The sequence below is a fragment of the Suncus etruscus genome, chromosome X (assembly GCF_024139225.1).
Source record: "Suncus etruscus isolate mSunEtr1 chromosome X, mSunEtr1.pri.cur, whole genome shotgun sequence".
Classification (NCBI taxonomy): domain Eukaryota; kingdom Metazoa; phylum Chordata; class Mammalia; order Eulipotyphla; family Soricidae; genus Suncus; species Suncus etruscus.
Genome location: NC_064868.1, coordinates 29143530 through 29156192, shown reverse-complemented (window position 1 = coordinate 29156192; position 12663 = coordinate 29143530). Strand labels below are relative to the sequence as shown.

The 12663-nt window shown below is 41.5% G+C and overlaps 1 non-coding gene across 1 annotated transcript; it reads right to left on the bottom strand.

The window, feature by feature from the left end:
* Window positions 1-10724: 10724 nt before the first annotated feature.
* On the bottom strand, window positions 10725-10831 carry LOC126000125 (U6 spliceosomal RNA). Its single transcript, XR_007492490.1, has one exon. It is a non-coding gene; the product is annotated as a U6 spliceosomal RNA (small nuclear RNA).
* Between the last annotated feature and the right edge of the window lie 1832 nt (window positions 10832-12663).

The window sequence follows — 12663 nt, the reverse complement described above, 5'->3', positions numbered from 1 at the left end:
TGGCTCTCAGGGGTTACTCCTGCTTTTGCTCTTCCAAATCACTCCTGGAAGGTTTGGGGACCATATGGGATGGCAGGGATCAAACCCAGGTTGGCCATATCTAAGGCAAACACCATACCCACTGTGCTGTCGCTCTTGCCCCAAAATGTACATTTTATATTGAATGAAAATGTTACTGATAGTTATTGCATATTTTATAACTTCTCAAATAGTGTTTCAAGTATTTCTAGACTTATCTCTTTTCTACTTTTATTGAATTTAATTTTAGTCACCATAATTTACAGAATGTGATTAGTAGGGTTCCATACCTCAAGTCTTCCAACACCACACACTCCATCCATGTGTCTACTTCCCTCCATCATAGTCCAAGTATTCATAACCACACCCTCTTACTCCCCTCCCATGTTAAATTTCTTACTAAAGACTAATTATCAATTTCTACTACCTTTGGGTCTCTGTTGTTCCCCTACCAGGATTCTTTATATCCAATATATGAGAGATCATTCTTTTTTGGGGGGAGGCCACACCCAGTGACACTCAGGAGTTACTTTTGGCTATACGCTCAGAAATTGTTCCTTGTTTTCAAGTTTTGGCTATTCTAAATAAATCTGCAATGAACATAGGAGTGCAAATGTTCTTTTTCTGAATAAAATGTTTAGACCCTTGGTTATAGATGCCCAGAAGTGGAATTGCTGGATCATTTGGAAGCTCAATTCTTAGTTTTTTACAACTGTGTCTATAGTCAGTTTTTGTTTGTTTTTTGGTTTTTTGGGCCACACCCTTTTGATGCTCAGGGGTTACTCCTGGCTAAGCGCTCAGAAATTGCCCCTGGCTTGGGGGGACCATATGGGACATAGGGGGATCGAACCGTGGTCCTTCCTTGGCTAGCGCTTGCAAGGCAGACACCTTACCTCTAGCACCACCTCTTCGGCTCCCATACTCAGTTTTTTTTAAGAGTGCCCATGTTTCTTTCCAAAAATATTGGACTTCTTTAAATTTTGGGTTTTATTGTTTTTTGTTTTGTTTTGTTTTGAGGCCACACCCAGTGATGCTCAGAAGTTACTCTTAGCTCTATGCTCAGGAATCACTCCTGGCAGGTTTGGGGGACCATATGGGATGGCAAGAATCAAACTTGGGTCAGCTACATGCAAGGGAAATGTCCCCCCTCCCTTTGTACTATCACTCCAGCCTCAAAAGGTTAGACTTTTGTAACTTCCACAAGAAATATAAGGGCCGGAGAGATAGCATGGAGGTAAAGCATTTGCCTTGCATGCAGAAGGACAGTAGTTAGAATCCCCGCATTCCAGATGGTCCCCCGTGCCTGCCAGGGGCGATTTCTGAGTGTAGAGCCAGGAGTAACCTCTGAGCGCTGCTGGGTGTGACCTAAAAAACAAAAAAAAATAAGTGAACAAAGGTTTCTTTTTTTCTCCATATCCACACTAACATGGATTTGGGGTGTATTTTTTGTGGTGTTGGAACCACATACAGCAGGACTGTTTTCAAGCCAAACATCCTTACTGAGTTACGCTGAGTGCATATGGAACACTGGGGATTTGAACTCATGACCATATGCTTATAAGGTTGAAGAGCAGGCACTTTCTGCCACTGTTATTCCTCCAGGCTCAACGCTGGTTATTTTTGTTGTGTATGGCCTGTCTCACTAGTGTGAGATATCACACTATTGTTTTTTATTTGCATATCCCTGATGACAAGTTATTCAGAACATATTTTCATAAACAGTTTAGCCTTCTCTATGCACCCTCTGAACTGATTTCTGTCCATCTCTTTCTTTTATTCTTTTTTTTGGGGGGGGTTGGGGGTAGATCACATCCTGCAATACTCAGGGGTTACTCCTGGCTCTGCATTTGGAAATTACTCCTCATAGAGCTTGGATGTTGGGGATTAAACCCAGGTCAGTATGTACAAGTCAAGTTCCGTCCCCACTGCACTCCATTCTTTCATTTTTGATAGTTTACTTTCTAGACTTGTGATTTAGAGTCATACATTTCTGAATTATAATCTTCTAACTTTCCAAAAATATATAGGTCAAGGTATAGCAAACTGAAGCTTTTCTTAGACCCACCTCCTTAAAAAGATTGTTTTCCTTTGTAGATAAGTTTGCTGTGTTTGTTGGTCTCTCTTGTCTTAGAGTAGACGTGTCAGTTTTTCCTTTAAGGCTGGTTTATCATCTGTGAAGTTTCTGAGCTGTTGTTTTCAATGAAGCTATGTTTTCTTCCTTCAAACCTGAACATTAGTCAGGCTGGGTGCAGTATTCTCGGTGAGGCATTCATTTCATTCAGTCCTGTGACAATATCCTACCACTGTCTTCTGGCCTTGAGAGTTTCTTGTGACATGTCTGCTGTAAGTCTTAGGGATGCTCCTTTGAATGTAATTTTCCTTTTTGATCTTTCTGCTTTCAGTATTCTATCTCTATCTGTGGGACTTGTCATTGAAACGTGGATGTGTCTTGGGGTGGTTTTTTTTTTGGGTCTCTTTTAGCTGGTACTCTTCCGGCATGCAGGATTTGATTGCATGTAGTCTTTAACTCTGGGAGTATCTCTTTGATAATGTCTTTGACAGTTGATTCTTCCTGGAGATCTCCTACCTGGGTCTCTGGGACTCCAGTGATTCTTATGTTGTTTCTGTTGAGTTTATCAAAGACTTCTATTTTCATCTGTTCGCATTCCTTGAGTACTTTTTACTATTGCCTGTTCGTTTGACTTAAGGTTCTTTTCCAATTTCTTCTGCTGTGTTGAGTTTTTCTGCATCACATCTTCCAGTACTCCGATTCTCTCTTCAGCTGCTGATACCCTGTTGGCAAGGCCATCCATTGAGGTTTTCAGTTGAGCTACCATGTTTTTCAGATCTGTTATTTCAGTTTGGAGTTTTCTGATTTCTGTCTTTGTGTTCTGTTCAGATCGATCTATGTTTTCTTTGAGTTCTACAAACATCTTCCATATTGCTATTTTAAGTTCCTTATCCGAGAGGTTAATCAGGTGGTTGGAATTTATTAGGTCATCTTCATTCTCTGTGCCTGGTGTTTGCCTGAGAGGTTTCCCCATTATCAAGCTTGTAGTGTGGTTTTTCCTGCGTGTTGTGGTGGGGTTCATTGGTTAGAAAGAGTGCGCGGCCGCGAAGCAGAGCGGCCTTGCTCTTTTGCAGCCTCTGGGTGACAGTTTTTTGGGGGGTGCGCTCCCTAGGCCTCTGAGGAGAGCTTCAGGTATTCATGAAAGACAGACAGGCAGAGCATAGGTTTCCCTTGAGGTCCTCAGAGTCCTCAAAGGCACAGCAGGGCAGAGCCTCCACAGGCCAGAGAGCTCAGCTTATTGGATGGCAACCCCCACAGCCAGAATTTACTCACTGGGCAGCTTCAAAATGCAGTTTTTTGGGGGTGCGCTCCCTAGGCCTCTGAGGAGACCTTCAGGGATTCAGAAACACAGGCAGACAGGCGCAGGAGAAGTGAAAAAAGATGTTTTCCTGATAAAAGACAGTGTGGGTATGATATCCAGGAACAATAGAGATGATGAGTAGGAGGAAACTTGACACAAAGAGAGGAAGGAGAGTGCAGTTAGAGTAGAGAAGGGTCTACTATGAAAGTGATAGTTGGAACTGATCACTCTGGACAAAAACTGGGTGCTAAAGGGTATAGAGTGACATACATGGCAGCTCTTCATTGACAGTAGTGCAAACAACAGTTTCAAAAACAAAACCGAGAGAAGAAAAATGCCTGTCCCAGAAGCAGGAGGGGGAGGATGCTTGGGAAGGAAGACGGCATCAGGGAGGATGAGAGGGAAACTGGGGACCTTGTGGCAGGAAATGCCCACTGGTGAAGGTTGTTGTACATTGTATGGTTATAACTCAATTATGAACAATTTCATTTGTGGAAAAAACTATTATTAACAACCTTGTAATCACTGTGTTTAAATAAAAAATTTATTTTATTTTATTTTATTTTATTTGTTTTGTTTTGTTTTGTTTTGTTTTGTTTTGTTTTGTTTTGTTGTAGGGCCATACCTGGCGGCGCTCAGGAGTTACTCCTGACTCTGCGCTCAGGAATCATTCCTGGCTGGCTTGGGGACCATAAAGGATGCCAGAAATCTAACAAGGTCTGTCCTTGTTAGATTATATGTGAGTCTGCCACGTATAAGGCAAATGCCCTCCCTACCTCTGTGCTATCTCTCCAGCCTTTCATAAAAGATTTTAAAAAAGATTGTTTTTCTGGGGCCAGAACGGCGGCACAAGCGATAAGGCGTCTGTCTACCTTGCCCACGCTAGCCTAGGACGGACTGCAGTTCAATCCCCTAGAGTCTCATAGGGTCTCCCCTACGCAGGAGTGATTTCTGAGTGCATAGCCAGCAGTAACCCCTGAACATCAACTGGGTGTGGCCCCAAAAAACAAAAACAAAAAAAATTGTTTTTCTGACCTTCAGCAATTGCTTCAAAGAATTTTCTTCAGCAATTGGCTCTTCTACACCTGTTGTGGTCTGTGTATGTTGTTGCAAAAAGAAATGTAGCCAATGTTCCAGGAATCATCCTTGTATCCAACCCCTAGTTTTATATATATATATTAGTATTGGGGTCACACCTGGCAGTGCTCAGGAGTCACTCCTGGCTCTACACTCAGAAACACTCTTGGCAGGCTCAGGGGACCATATGGGATGCCAGGATTCGAACCACTGACCTTCTACATGCAAGGTAAACTGGTGATTTTAATGAAATACTTTGTAGTTTTAAATTTCTAAATGGGAACTGGAGAGATTTTTCAGGGGAGAAATAGGTTAACATTGCATTAACCTTGCATATGATTGGGCTAGGTTGACCTTGGTTCAATTCCCCTCCACACACACACACACACACACACACACACACACACACACACACACACACACACACACACACACACACACACACCTCCTATGGTCCCCAGAGTTCCATCAAGAATCATTCGGAGAGATAGTATGGAGGTGGGGCGTTTGCCTTGCATGCAGAAGGACGGTGGTTCAAATCCCAGCATCCCATATGGTCCTGCAAGCCTACCAGAGTTGATTTCTGAGCATAGAGCAGGAGTAACCCCTGAGCGCTGCCAGGTGTGACCCAAAAACAAACAAAAACCCAGAAAAATAAAAACAAAAAAACCCCAAACAAACAAGAATGACTCCCTGAGTTTAAAGCCAGGAGTAAAACCTGAACACAGCAAAGTAAGGTCCAATAGCCCAATAACATTTCTACATGGCATCAAAATGTCAAGATGGTTAATTATGCATCAAAAGCTAGGTGCTACATCATTCAACATGCAATTTGGAAATATCAATCACATTACTAGTTGACTTTGGTTTTTTTGTTTGTTTTGTTCTTAGGATATTTTTTGCTCTTTTTTTCATTTGGGAAAATAGCTTTAACTAGAAGGAAAATTTTTTTAGCTTAACTAAAATACAATTATATGTCTGCATGTGTATATACTGAATGAGGATAAATAACTTTCATGAAAAAAATACAACTTTGGGCCAGAGCAATAGCACAGTGGTAGGGCGTTTGCCTTGCACACAACAGACCCAGGACTGATGGTGGTTCAATCCCCAGTATCTTATATGGTCCCCCGAACTTGCCAGGAGCGATTTCTTAGTGCAGCCAGGAGTAACCCCTGAGCACCACTGGGTGTGACCTAAAAAAAAGAAACAAACCAAAACATAAAACTTCTTAGATATTAAGCTAAGCCAGTTTTCATGTCTGTTGGCTCTGAGAAATCTTTCAGAACTGAGTCTAATTTTTTTATGTAAAAGCAGGTTTTATTCAAAACTACTGAGGAAGGGGAAACAGGGGTCTCAAAAGCTAAGAAAGCCCCAGCACATGTCCAGAGTTAGAGTATGAAAGTCCACATCTCAAGAGATAAGATGTGGACAACATGTGCATGCAGACACTACACGCATGGGCTGGCAACACACATGTACATCAAAACTATAATTCCGTCTTTTTTTTTCTCTCTGCGGCTCTGAATAACTGTGCTCAAATGATTTTCTTTGTTGAATTAGCAAGTTTTATAGGACTCAAGAAATTTTTCTGTCTCCAAGTCTGAAGACTTGTAATCCCTTATTGATTACAATCTGTTTTCAAATAAAATCCCTCAAGAAGATCTGAGGTCCTCAGAGTCCTCAAAGGCACAGTAGGGCAGAGCCTCCACAGGCCAGAGAGCTCAGCTTATTGGACGGCAACCCCCACAGCCAGAATTTACTCACTGGGCAGCTTCAAAATGCAGTTTTTTTGGGGTGCGCTTCCTAGGCCTCTGAGGAGACCTTCAGGGATTCAGAAACACAGGCAGACAGGCGCAGGAGAAGTGAAAAAAGATGTTTTCCTGATAAAAGACAGTGTGGGTATGATATCCCGGAACAATAGTGATGATGAGTAGGAGGAAACTTGACACAAAGAGAGGAAGGAGAGTGCAGTTAGAGTAGAGAAGGGTCTACTATGAAAGTGATAGTTGGAACTGATCACTCTGGACAAAAACTGGGTGCTAAAGGGTATAGAGTGACATACATGGCAGCTCTTCATTGACAGTAGTGCAAACAACAGTTTCAAAAACAAAACGAGAGAAGAAAAATGCCTGCCCCAGAAGCAGGAGGGGGAGGATGCTTGGGAAGGAAGATGGCATCAGGAAGGATGAGAAGGAAACTGGGGACCTTGTGGCAGGAAATGCCCACTGGTGAAGGTTGTTGTACATTGTATGGTTATAACTCAATTATGAATAATTTTATTTGTGGAAAAACTATTATTAACAACCTTGTAATCACTGTGTTTAAATAAAATTTTTATTTTATTTTATTTTATTTATTTTATTTTATTTTTATTTTATTTTATTTGGTTTGGTTTGGTTTGGTTTGGGTTTAGGGTCACACCTGGCGGCGCTCAGGAGTTACTCCTGACTCTGAGCTCAGGAATCATTCCTGGCTGGCTTGGGGACCATAAAGGATGCCAGAAATCTAACAAGGTCTGTCCTTGTTAGATTATACGTGAGTCTGCCACGTATAAGGCAAATGCCCTCCCTACCTCTGTGCTATCTCTCCAGCCGTTCATAAAACATTTGAAAAAAGATTGTTTTTCTGGGGCAGAACGGTGGCACAAGCGATAAGGTGTCTGTCTACCTTGCCCACGCTAGCCTAGGACGGACTGCAGTTCAATCCCCTAGAGTCTCATAGGGTCTCCCCTACGCAGGAGTGATTTCTGAGTGCATAGCCAGCAGTAACCCCTGAACATCAACTGGGTGTGGCCCCAAAAAACAAAAACAAAAAAAATTGTTTTTCTGACCTTCAGCAATTGCTTCAAAGAATTTTCTTCAGCAATTGGCTCTTCTACACCTGTTGTGGTCTGTGTATGTTGTTGCAAAAAAAATGTAGCCAATGTTCCAGGAATCATCCTTGTATCCAACCCCTAATTTTATATATATATTAGTATTGGGGTCACACCTGGCAGCGCTCAGGAGTTACTCCTGGCTCTACACTCAGAAACACTCTTGGCAGGCTCAGGGGACTATATGGGATGCCAGGATTCGAACCACTGACCTTCTACATGCAAGGTAAATGCTTTACCTCCATGCTATCTCTCTAGCCCCTCCAACCCCTAGTTTAACCTTTATTCACCTTGCCATCTAAAACCAGAACAACAATCACAAATATCCCAAAAGTTTCACCCCTTTCTAGAAATACCCCTTAAATGTTTCACATTATCTAGAAAACTGGTGAGTTTAATGAAATACTTTGTAGTTTTAAATTTCTAAATGGGAACTGGAGAGATTTTTCAGGGGAGAAATAGGTTAACCTTGCATTAACATTGCATAGGATTGAGCTAGGTTGACCTTGGTTCAATTCCCCTCCACACACACACACACACACCTCCTATTGTCCCCAGAGTTCCATCAAGAATCATTCAGGGAGATAGTATGGAGGTGGGGCGTTTGCCTTGCATGCAGAAGGACGGTGGTTCAAATCCCAGCATCCCATATGGTCCCCCAAGCCTACCAGAGTTGATTTCTGAGCACAGAGCCAGGAGTAACCCCTGAGCGCTGCCAGGTGTAACCCAAAAACAAACAAAAATCCAGAAAAATAAAAACAAAACCCCTCAAACAAACAAGAATGATTCCCTGAGTTTAAAGCCAGGAGTAAAACCTGAACACAGCAAAGTAAGGTCCAATAGCCCAATAACATTTCTACATGGCACCAAATGTCAAGATGGTTAATTATGCAGCAAAAGCTAGGTGATACATCATTCAACATGCAATTTGGAAATATCAATCACATTACTAGTTGACTTTGGTTTTTTTGTTTGTTTTGTTCTTAGGATATTTTTTTGCTCTTTTTTTCATTTGGGAAAATAGCTTTAACTAGAAGGAAAATTTATTTAGCTTAACTAAAATACAATTATATGTCTTCATGTGTACATACTAAATGAGGATAAATAACTTTCATGAAAAAAAAATACAACTTTGGGCCAGAGCAATAGCACAGTGGTAGGGCGTTTGCCTTGCACGCAACAGACCCAGGGCTGGTGGTGGTTCAATTCCCAGTATCTTATATGGTCCCCCGAACCTGCCAGGAGCGATTTCTTAGTGTAGAGCCAGGAGTAACCCCTGAGCGCCACTGGGTGTGACCTAAAAAAAGAAACAAACCAAAACATAAAACTTCTTAGAAGATATTAAGCTAAGCCAGTTTTTATGTCTGTTGGCTCTGAGAAATCTTTCAGAACTGAGTCTAATGTTTTATGTAAAAGCAGGTTTTATTCAAAACTACTGAGGAAGGGGAAGGAAACAGGGGTCTCAAAAGCTAAGAGAGCCCCAGCACATGTCCAGAGTTAGAGTATGGAAGTCCACATCTCAAGAGATAAGATGTGGACAACATGTGCATGCAGACACTACATGCATTGGCTGGCAACACACGTGTACACCAAAACTATAATTCCGTCTATTTTTTTTCTCTCTGCGACTCTGAATAACTGTGCTCAAATGACTTTCTTTGTTGAATTAGCAAGTTTTATAGGACTCAAGAAATTTTTCTGTCTCCAAGTCTGAAGACTTGTAATCCCTTATTGATTACAATCTGTTTTCAAATAAAATCCCTCAAGAAGATCTGAGGTCCTCAGAGTCCTCAAAGGCACAGCAGGGCGGAGCCTCCACAGGCCAGAGAGTTCAGCTTATTGGACGGCAACTCACTAGGCTGCTTCAAAATGCAGTTTTTTGGGGGTGCGATCCCTAGGCCTCTGAGGAGACCTTCAGGGATTCAGAAACACAGGCAGACAGGTGCAGGAGAAGTGAAAAAAGATGTTTTCCTGATAAAAGAGAGTGTGGGTATGATATCCAGGAACAATAGAGATGATGAGTAGGAGGAAACTTGACACAAAGAGAGGAAGGAGAGTGCAGTTAGAGTAGAGAAGGGTCTACTATGAAAGTGATAGTTGGAACTGATCACTCTGGACAAAAACTGGGTGCTAAAGGGTATAGAGTGACATACATGGCAGCTCTTCATTGACAGTAGTGCAAACAACAGTTTCAAAAACAAAACAGAGAGAAGAAAAATGCCTGCCCCAGAAGCAGGAGGGGGAGGATGCTTGGGAAGGAAGATGGCATAAGGAAGGATGAGAAGGAAACTGGAGACCTTGTGGCAGGAAATGCCCACTGGTGAAGGTTGTTGTACATTGTATGGTTATAACTCAATTATGAATAATTTTATTTGTGGAAAAACTATTATTAACAACCTTGTAATCACTGTGTTTAAATAAAAATTTTATTTATTTTATTTTATTTTATTTTATTTGGTTTGGTTTGGTTTGGTTTGGGTTTAGGGTCACACCTGGCGGCGCTCAGGAGTTACTCCTGACTCTGCGCTCAGGAATCATTCCTGGCTGGCTTGGGGACGATAAAGGATGCCAGAAATCTAACAAGGTCTGTCCTTGTTAGATTATACGTGAGTCTGCCACGTATAAGGCAAATGCCCTCCCTACCTCTGTGCTATCTCTCCAGCCTTTCATAAAAGATTTTAAAAAAGATTGTTTTTCTGGGGCCAGAACGGCGGCACAAGCGATAAGGCGTCTGTCTACCTTGCCCACGCTAGCCTAGGACGGACTGCAGTTCAATCCCCTAGAGTCTCATAGGGTCTCCCCTACGCAGGAGTGATTTCTGAGTGCATAGCCAGCAGTAACCCCTGAACATCAACTGGGTGTGGCCCCAAAAAACAAAAACAAAAAAAATTGTTTTTCTGACCTTCAGCAATTGCTTCAAAGAATTTTCTTCAGCAATTGGCTCTTCTACACCTGTTGTGGTCTGTGTATGTTGTTGCAAAAAGAAATGTAGCCAATGTTCCAGGAATCATCCTTGTATCCAACCCCTAGTTTTATATATATATATTAGTATTGGGGTCACACCTGGCAGTGCTCAGGAGTCACTCCTGGCTCTACACTCAGAAACACTCTTGGCAGGCTCAGGGGACCATATGGGATGCCAGGATTCGAACCACTGACCTTCTACATGCAAGGTAAATGCTTTACCTCCATGTCATCTCTCCAGCCCCTCCAACCCCTAGTTTAACCTTTATTCACCTTGCCATCTAAAACCAGAACAACAATCACAAATATCCCAAAAGTTTCACCCTTTTCTAGAAATACCCCTTAAATGTTTCACATTATCTAGAAAACTGGTGATTTTAATGAAATACTTTGTAGTTTTAAATTTCTTTTTTTTTTTTTTAAATATGGAACGCTTCACGAATTTGCGTGTCATCCTTGCGCAGGGGCCATGCTAATCTTCTCTGTATCGTTCCAATTTTAGTATATGTGCTGCCGAAGCGAGCACTGTAGTTTTAAATTTCTAAATGGGAACTGGAGAGATTTTTCAGGGGAGAAATAGGTTAACATTGCATTAACCTTGCATATGATTGAGCTAGGTTGACCTTGGTTCAATTCCCCTCCATACACACACACACACACACACACACACACACACACACACACACACCTCCTATGGTCCCCAGAGTTCCATCAAGAATCATTCGGAGAGATAGTATGGAGGTGGGGCGTTTGCCTTGCATGCAGAAGGATGGTGGTTCAAATCCCAGCATCCCATATGGTCCCCCAAGCCTACCAGAGTTGATTTCTGAGCATAGAGCAGGAGTAACCCCTGAGCCCTGCCAGGTGTGACCCAAAAACAAACAAAAACCCAGAAAAATAAAAACAAAAAAATCCCAAACAAACAAGAATGACTCCCTGAGTTTAAAGCCAGGAGTAAAACCTGAACACAGCAAAGTAAGGTCCAATAGCCCAATAACATTTCTACATGGCATCAAAATGTCAAGATGGTTAATTATGCAGCAAAACTATGTGATACATCATTCAACATGCAATTTGGAAATATCAATCACATTATTAGTTGACTTTTTTTTCTTTTGTTCTTAGGATATTTTTTGCTCTTTTTTCATTTGGGAAAATAGCTTTAACTAGAAGGAAAATTTATTTAGCTTAACTAAAATACAATTATATGTCTGCCTGTGTACATACTGAATGAGGATAAATAACTTTCATGAAAAAAAAATACAACTTTGGGCCAGAGCAATAGCACAGTGGTAGGGCATTTGCCTTGCACGCAACAGACCCAGGACTGATGGTGGTTCAATTCCCAGTATCTTATATGGTCCCCCAAACCTGCCAGGAGCGATTTCTTAGTGCAGAGCCAGGAGTAACCCCTGAGCGCCACTGGGTGTGACCTAAAAAAAGAAACAAACCAAAATATAAAACTTCTTAGAAGATATTAACCTAATCCAGTTTTCATGTCTGTTGGCTCTGAGAAATCTTTCAGAACTGAGTCTAATTTTTTATGTAAAAGCAGGTTTTACACAAAACTACTGAGGAAGGGGAAGGAAACAGGGGTCTCAAAAGCTAAGAAAGCCCCAGCACATGTCCAGAGTTAGAGTATGAAAGTCCACATCTCAAGAGATAAGATGTGGACAACATGTGCATGCAGACACTACATGCATGGGCTGGCAACACACATGTACACCAAAACTATAATTCCGTCTATTTTTTTTCTCTCTACGGCTCTGAATAACTGTGCTCAAATGACTTTCTTTGTTGAATTAGCAAGTTTTATAGGACTCAAGAAATTTTTCTGTCTCCAAGTCTGAAGACTTGTAATCCCTTATTGATTACAATCTGTTTTCAAATAAAATCCCTCAAAAAGATCTGAATGACAATTCAATTGTTTTTTTTTTTGTCTATAAATAAAATTCCCTTTAATCATGTGATCATCCCAATCTGGACAGCAGTATTGGCACAGGAAAGATAGACAGACACTGTGGATAAGAGAACTTGGACCATCTACTGGGATAGGTTGAACTCTGTTGAGTGCCTTGTTTCAGGCTGTGGCAACTAGGGCCTTTATTCACACCGCAACTTGTGTTTTGGACAGGCTGGCTCTATGTTTGTTCTTTTCTTAGTTTATCTTGTGTATGTATTATGAGGATCAAAAAGTGGAAGAGAACAATTTTTCAAGGACTATTATGGTTTTAAATTGTTATACTGGCATTTCTATCAGGTATCAGTCACCAATGCAAGTTACATGTCTAAGCAAAAGAGCAAAGAATTACACTCCAGGAGTCAGAGAGGTAGCATGGAGGTAGGGCATTTGACTTG